Source organism: Equus asinus, chromosome 6 (assembly GCF_041296235.1).
Source record: "Equus asinus isolate D_3611 breed Donkey chromosome 6, EquAss-T2T_v2, whole genome shotgun sequence".
Classification (NCBI taxonomy): Eukaryota; Metazoa; Chordata; class Mammalia; order Perissodactyla; family Equidae; genus Equus; species Equus asinus.
Genome location: NC_091795.1, coordinates 39,572,125 through 39,585,774, shown reverse-complemented (window position 1 = coordinate 39,585,774; position 13,650 = coordinate 39,572,125). Strand labels below are relative to the sequence as shown.

The 13,650-nt window shown below is 44.9% G+C and overlaps 1 protein-coding gene across 2 annotated transcripts in view; it reads right to left on the bottom strand.

Moving 5' to 3' along the window:
- SLC4A5 (solute carrier family 4 member 5) overlaps positions 1–13,650 on the bottom strand; it is a 116,119-nt gene that overhangs the window by 97,371 nt on the left and 5,098 nt on the right. Inside the window, exons 1-2 of one of the 2 annotated variants that reach the window (XM_044772692.2) lie at positions 12,294–12,411; positions 437–499 (exon numbers count right to left, since the gene is read on the bottom strand). The gene's annotated coding sequence lies outside the window, so the exon portion shown is untranslated. Of the gene's footprint in view, positions 1–436; positions 500–12,293; positions 12,412–13,650 lie in introns of those variants that run through there. The other variant, XM_044772693.2, reaches the window with a different exon arrangement.

Here is a 13,650-nt window from a genome sequence, read left to right as displayed (position 1 = left end):
TCTGAGCAAGACGTAAGTCTTAGGGTTTTTGCTTACTTTGTAAATATTTCAGCCAGTTTCACAATTTGGCAAAGATGATAGAATTTATGTGCCTAGAAGAAAAAGATTCTTAGTTCCATCAGAGGAGAACAAAAAAGAGCTAACTCACCAGGGCATCCAACAGAATGAGTCTCCTATCATTTCTGTTAATTTGGCGTGAAGTTTTGTGCCCCAAACCAGTGAACTCAAGGCACCAGGGTGACTAATACAGTATAATTGTTTAAGGAAAGGCAAATAGCCAATGCTCATTTGGAGGATTTATCCAGCTTTCAGGGTATTCTCCTTCTCAGTGTGTGAAGCTTCCTCTTAAATACTCTGTGCTCATCCCGTAACTCACATTTTCCCTTATCGGCTTGGCTCTGTCCGCTACATCTGAAGTTCCAAGCTGCAAACTTACCTTCACACTCAGCACTGGAAGCCACGATCTGAGTCTCAGGAAGGCCAGTCACTCGCTCTGTTGCTGTTGGGTGGCAAGAAGGACACTCTGTGATTTCCAGGCTGAACAGTATTTGGGGCATTGGAGATTGACTTGTGGGGCTCATTGGCAGCCAGCCATGTGACCAGGGTGGGGGAAGGGACACTCCTGCAGGATGAGGGACTGATGCCTGGTTGGCTGACAGAGCAGGGTAATGCAGAGTCTGAACAGAGCTGGCCACATCATAGGCAGATGTCTTTGCTCTAAATTTCTTTCTTTCTTTTTTTTGGTGAGGAAGATTGGCCCTGAGAAAACATGCCAATCCTCCTTTTTTTTTTTTTTTTTTTGGTATGTGTGACAATGCCACAGCATGGCTCGATAAGTGGTGGAGGTCCATACCCAGGATCAGAACCCATGAACCCTGGGCTGCTGAAGCAGAGCATGCGAACTTAACCACTATGCCACCAGGCCAGCCCCGCTCTAAATTTCTTCCTGGATTTTAACTTGATGATCTTTTTATGGCACTGTTATGTTTCAGCCTGGATTTTGAAATGCTAGTTTATCTCCCTGCATGGTTTCTATCCCAGATCATTTTTAGATTCTCTCTTGGAGGGATGTTAGAGCTGGAGGTCTAAAAGACCTTAGAGATGATCTCACACCACCCCAGGTTGTCCATTTTATATACAGGTGGCAGCACCTCCAGGAACCTGCAGAGGCCTGGGTCTGGTATTATATACTAGCGTGACCCCAGCTGGCTGGCACCCAAAATTATAGCTCACTTGAATATCTTCAACCTTTAGGTCATTAGAGCTTTGAGGACTGCTGAGATGCCAATAATGGATCTTATCACATTGCAAGTACCTAAATCTGCAGCTGACAGATTAGGACATGGCTTAGAAATTGTGGCAGTTTGTACTTGTCATCAATGAGTTTGTATAAACATGTGTACTTATGTTTATGTATCCTTATCACAATCTTCATAAAATACTCCAAAATGATCTTTTTGGAGGGATCAGGGACATCATGAGCTGGAGAGATCTTTGATCTCAAAGACCTTGAAGACTTCTTGAGAACAGAGCTATGTGAGAAAACCTCTAGTTCATATCTTCCTTTCTACCCACATGGGGTGTGCTGGCTGCCTGCTAACAAAAAGGGAGGTAGTAGTAACGATGGAGGAAATGGTAGAGGTGGAACTGGTAGGTAGAATGGTAGAAGTGGAAATATGGTAGTAGGGCATAAAGGGAGGTGGTAAAGGTATTGATGGAGGTAATGAAGTGCAGATGAAGGTGGTGGAGGTGTAGATGGAGGTGGTGGAGGTGTAACTGGAGGTGGTAGAGGTGCAGATGGAGGTGATGAGGCATAGATGCAGGTGATGAGGTATAGATGGAGGTGATGAGGTGGAGATGGATGTGATGAGGTATAATTGGAGGTGGTGGAGGTGTAATCCGAGGTGATAAAGTGTAGATGGAGGTGACAAGGTGTAGATGGAGGTGGTGAAGGTGTAGATGGAGGTAATGAGGTGTAGATGGAGGTGATAAGGTGTAGATGGAGGTGGTGGAGGTGTAGATGGTGATGATGAGGTATAATTGGAGGTGGTGGAGGTGTATTTGGAGGTGATGAGGTGTAGATGGAGGTGACAAGGTGGATGGAGGGGGTGAAGGTGTAGATGGAGTTGGTAAAGGCAGTAGTGGTAATGGAGAAAGAGGTGAGAAGACCTGAATGATGGAGCAGAATGATTCTTGTTACTGACTTTATTCTGATGACCCTGGATGAACCTGACCTGCTGTGATTACAAGTGTGAAATAGTAAAGACTTGGCATTAGGGGTCTGGAGAAACTTATTCTGTCCCCAGAGCTGTCTGACCTTCAGATAATCACTTCACCTCTCTGGACTTCAGTCTTCTTGGAGCAGAGTTTGCACTTAATAAATGATGGCTTGTTAGGGGGAACTCATCTCTCTCCATCCAAGTACATTACCCTTCCCTACAAAGGAGGTGCTTCTCTCCTTTCGGAAGTCTTGAGAAAAGTACTCTCCACTCACCTCTCTGCCTCCTTACTCCCTCCTACCTAGTGGATGATGAGTGGCTCTTGTGCATGGTGAATTTGGAAGGAAAAAATGGACGTGTGCCCTGACCCTGATCCTTCTGAGAACTGCCTGCCCCAGGGAAGGCCGACTGCCCTCCTCTCCTCCTCTCTTCACACTAAAATTCCCAGGGAGAGTTCTAGCCCTGCAGGTAGGGAGTCTTCCAGCGCTGGATAGATAAGTTTGATTCTGGGGCAGGGAATTGGGAAGCCTAATTGTAGTGGTACAGTCTAAACCAAATTCTCCAATCTGCTTTATCTGTTATGAGGTTATTTTAATTTCCAGCTGTTTGACTCCTGTCTCTTATTTCTCATTTGATTCCAAGTAAAGGGGAATTCCAAGCACAGAGAGAAAGATTGTGAACAAGAATCATCCTCAAATTCCAATGCTGATGAATTAACGAAAGAGCCTGCATGGAGCTGAGTGGACTAAATGGTCTCTAAGTTTCCTTCAAGCTCTAACATCCTGTGATTCTATGAGTCTGTGTCTCTGGAACAGAATAAACAAATATTTATGGAGCTGGGCCAAAGGTGGGAGTCTTAGCAGACAACTTCCTAATCTCTCTCTTCCATCCTGCTTGTCAACCCAATGAAGACCTCTAGTCTTCAAACAGCTTTCTCTTCTCTTCCTCCATCAGCCCCTCATGGCTTCGTTTACTCTCCACTTGATCTGGACCCCATGATGAATCCCTTCACTCCTCCCTCATTGACACCCAAGCCTCTTGTTCCAGCCCTGCCAATCTCTTAGTCTAAATCAGCCCATCCATTAACCTTCTTCTGCACTAAGCTCTCTTTTATCTCAGGAGAAAGCCTGTCTTCGGGGGGAGAGGAAAAAGCCAATCCACAGAGTGGCAGAGGTGTCGGGGGGAGGGGGCTGTGATTGAAAGATGGAATCGGGAGGGAGAGAGAGACCTGGCCCCATGATGCCTATGGCCACTTCTATCCCTGCCCTTCCTCATGGTTTAGTTTTGGGAGCCCAGAACTGTTGAGAGAAGATCTGGCCACCTCTTTTCTCTCCACTCCCTTCCGTCTGGGCTTTTCCACCTTACTGCCAAGGAGACTGGTTCACCCAGCTGGCTTCAAGCACTGAGATAAATGTCTGGGGACTTTCCATTCTTCCTCACCACCAGAGTGCTAACAGCTGAGATCTCTGCATTGACTTAGAGGAAAGGGAAAAGATTGGACCCAACAGTTCTCAGTCAGAGGTGTTTCCCTGCCTCAGGGGACACTTGGCAATATCTGGAGATATTTTTGGTTGTCACACTGGGAGAAGGTAGAGGCCAGGGAGGGTGGCTAACATCCTGTGATGCATAGGACACCCCCACAACAAAGAGCTGACCCCAACTGGCAATAGAGCCAAGGTCAAGAAATCCCAGATTACACCATTCAGCCCCTCTGGTTCTAGGCTCTAGGCTGCCTCTAACCCGGGCCACAGGAGCACTCCACATGGACCCCCTCAATCCTGGACCCTACGAGGAGGGAGGAGGGGAAAAGACTGTCATTTGCAGCTTTGGACCACTGTGCCCCAATCTCCTTTACAGAGCTGGTGGACAGGGGTGGCTCCTCACTGGGACAGATTTCTTTCCATCACCTGGCCCAATGCCATCTGAACCCCACCTGGGTTTAACATATGGGAGGGTTTAGGCAGGTTTGATGCCGGGCCCTGGCATGAGGGACAAAGTTCCATGAAGACAGACTGAGCTTCCTACCCTGGAGAGGCCTGCAAAGTTCAGGCCCTTGCGTTGGTGGGAAGAAGGATTCATTTGGGGGCCCCAGCAGGCTTATCTAGAACTTTTACCCACAAGAAGTTCCCCACGAGCTGGGCAAGACTCACTCCAGTATGCATAATTTTTGGCTCTTGGATTGTTTGTGCTAAGCTTTGGTGGGTGGTACAAGACTGGCTGCCCCAGATTCTTGTCGACTTGAACTGCTTTTGAACTGTAGCCAGGGTTGAGGAGGGAACATGCCTTGATGGTGTCGAGAACATACAGGAGGATGAAAAAAGATGAGAGATATCTTAAAGGGAAGCTGAGAAACCCAAAGAGGGCAGGCCCAGTTTATGCAGTGTATGGGTCCTCTCCCTTTCCCATTTCCATCTACCCCCTGATCACTGCTGTGGCCTGTGGCCAGCAACAGCACAGACCTTGACTTAGTCTGCACCAGTCACACTACATAGCCTTCTGTTCCTCTAATACCTCAAGCTCATTGCTACCTCAGGATCTTTGCACTTACTGTTTCCCCAACCTTCAGCATGACTTGCTCCCTCATGTATTCAGCTCTCTAGTCAAATGCCATCTACCCAAGAAGGCCCTGCCTGACCAGCCCATCTAAAATGCTCCTTTCTAGTCCTTAACTCTGCCTTCTCTGTCTGTATGGCATTTCTATCCAAAACCGTATTATGTGTTTGTTTGCTTACTCATTTATGGTCTGTTCACTGATGCATCCCTGATACCTAAAACAGAGGCTTGTAAATGGTTGGGTTCAAATCCTGGCTCCACTAACTGTGGGATCTTGGGCAAGTTACATATCTTTTTTCGTTTGTTTGTTTCAATTTCCTCAACTGAAAAATGGGAATAGTAATTATATCTACCTAAAGAGTTGTTATGAGAACTGATTCAAGCAAAATACATAAAATCTCAGGTCAGTGTCTGACCCACAGGAAATAATTAGTATTAACTAGTAATATTATTATATTTATTACTCCAAGGAAGCTCATGGCACGTCTGTTCTGAGGAAGCAGGGAGGGGTACTCCTGGCCCTTTACAGGAATGGAGCAGCCATCCTTACTTCTCTGGGAACGGAGATCCCTCTGCAGGCCCCATACAGGGGCCTTTTCTTTCCCCAGCACCTGTTCTCTGCTGCCCTCTGGAGGCCCCAGGTGGAGGCTAGCAAAAGCTGACTTAGGGACTCTCCAGATGATCTAGTCCTCAGAGAAAAATGAGGCTTTCCCACGTGGCAGTCCCCTTACTTAAGCCAGCCAGACTCCCAAGGCAGCGAGCTTGGCCCCTGGCAAAGCTGCCACTTGAGCCATCGTGTGGCGAACGTCATTGGGAATCACTGAGGCCACAGAGGAACTGTGGGCACCTGGGAATTCATCCCTTCAACAGGCTCTGGGAGGGACCCAGAGCAAGCCGACCCCTTCCCTCCCCTAAGTTATACTTCCTGAGCCAGGGGACCATGCTCTGGCCACCTCGGCAAGCCTGAGCCACCCTGGAAAGCCACTGCTCACCCTGTGCCTCACTTCCTGTCGGAGTGTGTGTCACTGTGAGGATTAAGTGATCTTCTTATTGTCAGCCTAAAATGAGAGAACTATGGGAAGCCACTACTCTGGGGGAATCCGATGGGTGATTCATTAATGAGAGCCTGGGGACACCAACACTGCCTCATTAAAACATATCATGGGGAAAAAGATTTCATTTTCAATAGTGACAAAACTCCTACAACATCTAGAAATAAACTTCTAGACGTCCAGAAAGGCACATCTTATATAAGAATGTACGATAACATTTTGCTAAGTAACATAAAAGAAGGTACCATATTTCTGCATGGGAAAACTGAATAGGGCAAATATGTTAAATATTCAGAAATGTCTATACATTTTCAATACAATTCCAAAGGCATTTTGGATGAGAATGACCAAAAAATCATGATTAAAATATTAGCTTAGAATTGGGACCAGCCCCATGGCCTGGTGGTTAAGTTTGGTGTGCTCCGCTTCAGCAGCCTGGGTTCACAGGTTCCGATCCTGGGCACAGACCTACACCACTCATCAGCCATGCTGTGGTTGTGACCCATATATAAGGTGGAGGAAGGTTGGTACAGATGTTAGCTCAGGGCTAATCTTCCTCAGCAAAAAATATATATACATTAGCTTAGAATTTATTGAGCTTTTACTACGTGCCAGGATCTGGGCTGAGAGCTTTACACACACGACCTCAGTTCGTCCTCAAAGTGACTGCATGAGGCCATTAGCATTTATGAAGGGAAGGGCTGGGCAGGGGGAGAGCAGGAGATCACGTGACTTTGGGCAAGTTACTTACAATCCTGAAACACAGTTTCCTCATCTATAAAACGGGAATAATAGTCTCTATCTTGTAGGTTTATGGGCAGGATTAAGTGAGTTAATACACATAAAACATTTAGAATAGTGCTTGGCAAGTGTCAGGACTTAATACAAACTATCATTATCCTCATGTACAGGGGAGGAAACTGGAACTCCAAGAGGATCAAGTAACTTGCCCAAGTTCACACAGCTGGTGAATGGCTGAACTGGCCTGGGGGATGGGGGTAGAGGGGCTTTACTAAAAGATATAGAAAATTATGAAATCATAATAGTTAAAACAGGAAGCACCCCTTGTATAAGACATTTCTATACGCCTCGCAAAATAATGTTCTGAAAGATTAGCCAATGCCTCCTCCAGCCTGTTTTCTTTACCTCCTTTCCTCATTCAAATAGCCAGACCATTCTGTGCTTTGCCTCAGGGAGGGTGTGTGAAAGCAGAAAAGAGATTAAAAGAACCTCTTCCCTTAGGGGAATAGAAAAGAATCCTGGCCTAGACCCAGATTCACATATGGGAGAGGATGGTCATGAGACAGATCAAGGCTGTCCCCCACCCCTCACCCAAGGCAGCATGAAGACATGGAGAGAGACTGAGCTCCACAATGACCTGCAGGCACCAACGAACAAGGACTAGATGGGACAAGGACAGATGACATCAAGTGTAGGTCCCTGAGTCTAGAACCCTGCTCCCCACCCCACCTTTAAAAAGGCACCTTTTTAAAATGAGGGATCAAAACACAGATGGAGAGTTTTAGAAAATAAACTAATGTTTCTTACACACTTGAATATAGGGGCTGAAACTGGTATTCCAAAGGATAGACTTTTTAAGAAAATAGTGTTGGGGAAATGTGCTATTAAAAAAAATCTCATTTAGGGGCTGGCCCCGTGGCCAAGTGGTTAAGTTCGCGCGCTCCGCTGCAGGCGGCCCAGTGTTTCGTTGGTTCGAATCCTGGGCGCGGACATGGCACTGCTCATCAGACCACGCTGAGGCAGCGTCCCACATGCCACAACTAAAAGGACCCACAACAAAGAATATACAACTATGTACCCGGGGGCTTTGGGGAGAAAAAGGGGAAAAAATAAAATCTTTAAAAAAAAAAAAAAATCTCATTTAGAGGAGAAGCTTGGGCAGTGGACAATGGCAGCAATTTAATCATTTGTTGGACTCAGCGCATTTATCTCTGCCCTGAAATTAAATGAGATTGTTCCTTAAGACTGGTTGATCCAAAGAACTTGAAAACGCAAAGGCATAAAGATATATGCACCCTTATGTTCATTGCAGCATTATACACAATAGCCAAGACTTGGAAGCAATCTATGTGCCCATCAAGGCACGAATGGATAAATAAGATGTGGTATTTATACACAATGGAATACCACTCAGCCATAAGAAATGATGAGATCTGGCCATTTGTGACAACATGGATGGTCTGTGAGGGTATTATGCTGAGTGAAATTAGTCAGAGGGAGAAAGTCAAATACCGTATGATCTCACTCATAAGTAGAAGATAAAAACAACGACAAACAAACACATAGCAATGGAGATTGGATTGGTGGTTACCATAGGGGAAAGGGGGTGGAGGGCAAAAGGAGTGATTAGGCTCACATGTGAGGGGATGGACAATAATTAGTTTTTGGGTGGTGAACATGATGTAATCTACACAGAATTCGAACTATATTACGATGTACATCTGAAAGCTATATAATGTTATAATTCAATGTTACTGCAATTAAAAAAAGAAAAAAAAGAAATTAAAAAAAGACTGGTTGAACTGGCATCCCAGTTTGCCTTGCACAGTCCCCATCTGCCCCATTGTCTTGGCCTCATTATTAGTACTGCCCCTTGCATTCTCAAAAGGGTTCCAGTTTGGCGAATAAGATATGTGCTTATCCTGCTTATGATTTTAAAATGAGACCAATCCATGGGTGGGCCAACACTGGGCTAGGTGCTATGAAACAGAAAGTAAGCATTTCCAGGCTGGGATGGCTGTACGCCAGTGGGGCAATGAAGTGAAGCCTCAGGAGGTGCTGAGAATCTCACCCGCATGGGAAAGGAAGAGGCAGGTGGTGTGTTACAAGAGGAGTCGTGGTGAGGTTGAAGGTCAGGTGCTGTGTGGAGGTGAGAGGTCAGTGGTGGGGTCAGATTGGGATGTTTGAACTTAATATTTCAGACATAGAGCAGCTTACAGGGTAACAGCATGGCCCAGATTATAACCACAGGAGCAGGTGGGAGAAATGGAACCCATATTGCATTTAGGGACAGGAATCAGGCAGCTAACGAGAGACTTGGAGAGTTCAATTCCTATTGAATTTTGGATCTTGTGACTGTATTGCCTATTCAAAAAAATATAAAAATAAAATTAAAATGTAAAAGCATCCAGGCTACCTTGCCCATAGATTCTCCTAAATCCACTGTAGAGTCATTTTATCAAGTTTTTAAAACCCATTAGTAAAACAAGTGACCTTTAAACATTTGAAAAGATGTTCAACCTCATTCATTAAAAAAATGAGAGAGAGAAAAGAGGCAAATCAGAGCCACAGTGAAATACCACTTTTCACCTTTCAGATTGCCAAATATCAAAAAGTTTCACAACGGCGACAGTGGAAGGAAAGAGGCCCTCTGCCACACACTGGCTGTGAGACTGCAGGTGCGCACAGACTCTATGGGGCTACTTTGGCAATATTTATAAAACTTAAAAATGCACATAACTTTGGGCGGCAGCGGTTGTCTGGAAAGTTATCCTACAGATATACTCGCACCTGTGAGCAAAGATATGTGAGTGGTTTGGGGTAGTTATTCACTTTCCTACCCTTATGTCAGAGGGTGATCATGGGAATTAAATGATATAATACCTGGAAAAGATGTAAAGAGGGCCTGGCACATAGTAAGTGCTCAGTAAATTCTGGCTCTTATTGTTCATGGCAGCAAAACATTGGAAACAACCTAAGTGTCCATCAATAGGGGACTAATTAAAAAAAAGTTTTGTCTGTATATTGGAAAACCATGAAGCTTTTAAATAGTTTGAGAATACTCTTTAAACAGTGATATGGAATGACTTTTTGGAAATACTGTTAAATGGGAAAAAAGCAAAGAGTAGAAGAATGCTTCTGGTTTGCCACCATTTGTGTGTGTGGTATACATTTGCATGTATGGCCTCTCCAGGGAAGAAGTCATAGGAAACTGGTTACAGCGATGATTCCTGGGAGGGGAACTGGGCGGCAGGGGCTCAGGGGCCACTGTGTAATCTCTTGTACCTTTTATATTGTCCACCAAAGGGATCTATTCTCTATTCAAAAACAAATTCCACTTCTGGGTATACAAAAGAATTGAAAGCTGGGACTCAAACGGATACTTGTATGCCCATGTTTCTAGCAACATTACTCACAATAGCCAAAAGAAGGAGACAACACGAATGTTCATGGATAAATGAATGGCAAAATGTAGGATATCCATACAATGGAATATTATTCAGCCTTAAAAAGGAAGGAGATTCTGGTACATGCGACAATGTGATGAACGTTAAAGACATTATGCTAAGTGAAATAAGCCAGTCACAAAAAGACAAATGCTATATGACTCCACTTATATGAAGTACCTAGAACAGCCAAGGTCAGAAGCAGCAAGTAGAATAGTGGTTATCTGGGGCTAGGAAGAAGGAGGAATAGGGAGTTAGTGTTTAATGGGTACAGAGTTTTAGTTGGGGTGATGAAAAATTTCTGGAGATGGACGGTGGTGATGGTTGTGACAACAATGTGAACATAATGGCATTGAATTGTACACTCAAAAATGGTAAATTTTATGTTGTGTATATTATATCGCAAAAAATAAATAATTTTAATAATAAAAACAGTCCTTTTTTTTACTTTGACTGGAGTTCTGTTAAATGTAGAGATTAATTACAAGGAGCTGTATTGTATGAGCCACAACAAAGAATAGCCCTATCCAAAAAAAGGACTCTTGGTCTCCAAATCTTGGCATTTTCCATGCCAGGCGGACCTGCTCTGCTGACTGACTTTGGGGGGATTCATGGTTCAGAGCAGAGGTGAAAGGCTGAGCCAGGACCAGGGGAGGAGGGCAACTTCTTCCCAGACAAGGAAGTAAAAGGAAGGGAAGAGATGACAGGTGGAGGCAAAAGCAGAGGAAATTTCCACCCAACTACATAGACTTTCTCCATGAGGAAGGAGGTGAGAGGTCAGAGTGTGGTGGTGGGATGGGCAGTTGAGGGGGGTAGAAAGATTGGCCTTCGAGGGGAATAACAGAGGTCAGACTAGGGATGTGTAAAAGAATTGCCACGTTCCACTGAGGAGCCTGGTGAGGCTGGAGATCACAAATGTGTAGGGAGAATTTTCCTACTCTTATCTCTTCTCCTTCCCTAGTCAACAACCCTGATGGGGCTGCAGACCCCTGATAGCTAAATAAGTGAGGAAGAGTAGAAACCAGGACATCCCTTCCAGACCACCAACCACCATAGCCTTCTCTTCAGCAGCACCAAGCTGGGATGGGAAGATGACTCGATTTACATTAAGATTGAAGTTTGGATTATTATTGGGATGGACATCATAATTATTGAAATAAGACTGAGAGCAAGGGTGACCAGAATAATCATGTGACTTGTCGAAATTTCATCCAGGGACAGAGTAAGATCTAGCCCTAAAGAATAAATTTAAAAGAGCATTAACAGGCAAAAATCAAGTTGTTTTCTGATTTTACCCCATGAGTGATGCTTGTTCCATGGAATAGTTACACAATATTATCTTCAGTTGTTAATTAAAATATGCATATATCTTGTATCTCCTATTAGATTATAATCTCTCTGAGGGCGGGACACATGTGCTATTTATCCTCATATTGCCCCTATAGCCTAGCAAAGTGCCTTTCACCTCCCGGTAGGCACTGAAATGGTTGCTGACTGAATTTCTGACCAAGAGGGATTACCCCATATGAGGCAGCACCAGGCTATCACTGTGCTTACATCATGCCTGGTACACAGCAGGTGAGTAACAAGACCTGGCTGAGTTGAATTCAAAGTCTGAAATAAATTGATGTTGCAGGTTGCCCAGACTTAGGGTAAAGGGGGCAGAGATGAAGTAGGTGTGGACGGCCATTTTCCGTTTCTCCATTAGGGCTACTCTTGTTCTGGATTAAGGACAGGAAGGCTAAGACACAAGAGGAGGGTGTGGTCAGACCCAGTTTTCCACCTATGCTAGAAGAGGTGAGCATTGCAGTACCTTATTAGGCCTCAAACCAAGCTGAATCCATTTTTTGAGTAGGAGAATTTTAAAGGACTCCTGTCCTCAAGGTTATATAAAAATCATCCCAGTTATGTACTTCTGAGATAATAAATTAGTAGAAGCAGCACAGAGTCCAACTCTTTAGATAGGGAAGTGGATCTCAAGTAGCTCAAGAAGCAAACTTTTCTACACAGTTGAGAAAAGGAAATCGAAGACCAGTTAATTCTGGTTTGGGGAATGGTAACATTGGAGAACACACTCTACCATCTGTTTCTTGTGACATCACTCGTGCTGAAGTATCTCCTTCGCTGGCATGGCTACCATCCCTGTTCACAAAGTAGGAAGTAAAAGATACGCTTGAGCATCTCTATTATTAAGTCTAAACACTTGATTACCGCCTCTCCGGATGACGAACTTGATTGGAGGGACAGTGGGTAGGCATTCAGTCAAAAAACAAGCCACTTACTGAGTGCTTGCAATGGATGGAGAAAGATGGCTTTCCTTAGTCTGGTCCACCCAAAATAAGTTGGGGGGTGAAGGGGAGAAAGAGCATGGTTGGTGGGTCTTCAGGGTGCTCCTGAGAACATCCCTCTGGTCATGAGCTAGCTCACAGCTCAGTTCCAAATCCCAGGATGTCTGCTTGGAGAGAGGGTAAAACACACTTGCTCAGGGACAGAAGCCCACAAAGCTAAGGCTCTGGGTTTCTAAGTCAGACTTCCATCAAGGGCTAGTGACTTTCTTTGGAAAGCCAACTGATCTCCAGGGATCCTGATACACAAGAACTACCCCCCCCCCCCCCCCGCCTCCGTTACATGTAGAGAGAGAGATATGGACTAGCTCCCTGGCTTCTCATGCATCCCTTCCCTCTCATTCCCTAAAGAGCCCAAGAAGCAGATCCTTGGTAAAAGCATGCCTTCTTCGGGTCGGAAAGCTTAGTTGAAGTGGGGATTTTTATACAAGTCCCATGTTTCCTGGACTCTTAGGAACCTCTGAGAAGATGCTGTAAATAACCCTTATTGAATTGGAAGAAGCATGAATGAGGCACAGGACCAACCACTGTGACTTCCATGGCTGAAGAGCATGGATTGAAGAGGAGTAGTTAGACCTTTGTGCAGAGACTATAATTAGATATAGACCTCAGCCCCTCATTATAGAAGTTTGACATTGCACAGATGCACAGGCGCACACTCACTGCCCTCTCTGAAGGTGGGGACAGGGAGAGCAGAATAGCAACACTACTACAGGGCCACCTGGTCATTATCTCACTTGTCCTTTACTGTGTTGGAATAGTTATAGATTCGGTTAAACAATCACATTGTCCCTTATCTTTGCTCTCTAAGTTTTGCACAGGCCTTTAGCAAAAAGCAATAATATTCTCTCCTGACCCTCACAGGCCGGGAATTCCTGACTATACTACTTGGTTGCTTCACTCACATCCCCAAACCAGCACCTGCAACCCAGCTGTAACTCCGTATATTTAAAATCCACTCTACTCACCCCCAGTGCGGTGACCGATGCTCCTGGGCCCTTGAATCCAGGCCCTTTAGGGTGGGTCTTGCTCTTGGAACCCACCCACCTCTCCTTTTTTCTACCTCTATTAACATAGCCCCTCCTCTATTGCCTCACCACCCAGCTATTTTAGAACCAAAAAGTCTTTGTCTATTCACAGACGCTGTAAAAGTAACATTAGTTTTATGTTTTTTAATCTAATGTCTGTGTCTTCCATGATTCTCAGTGGCTTATCTAATCAGCACGTCCTCGGGAGGGTTATTACTTGCCTATTTAGCTTGTAGAAGCACAAGGGAGCCAGCTGAGGCATTTAC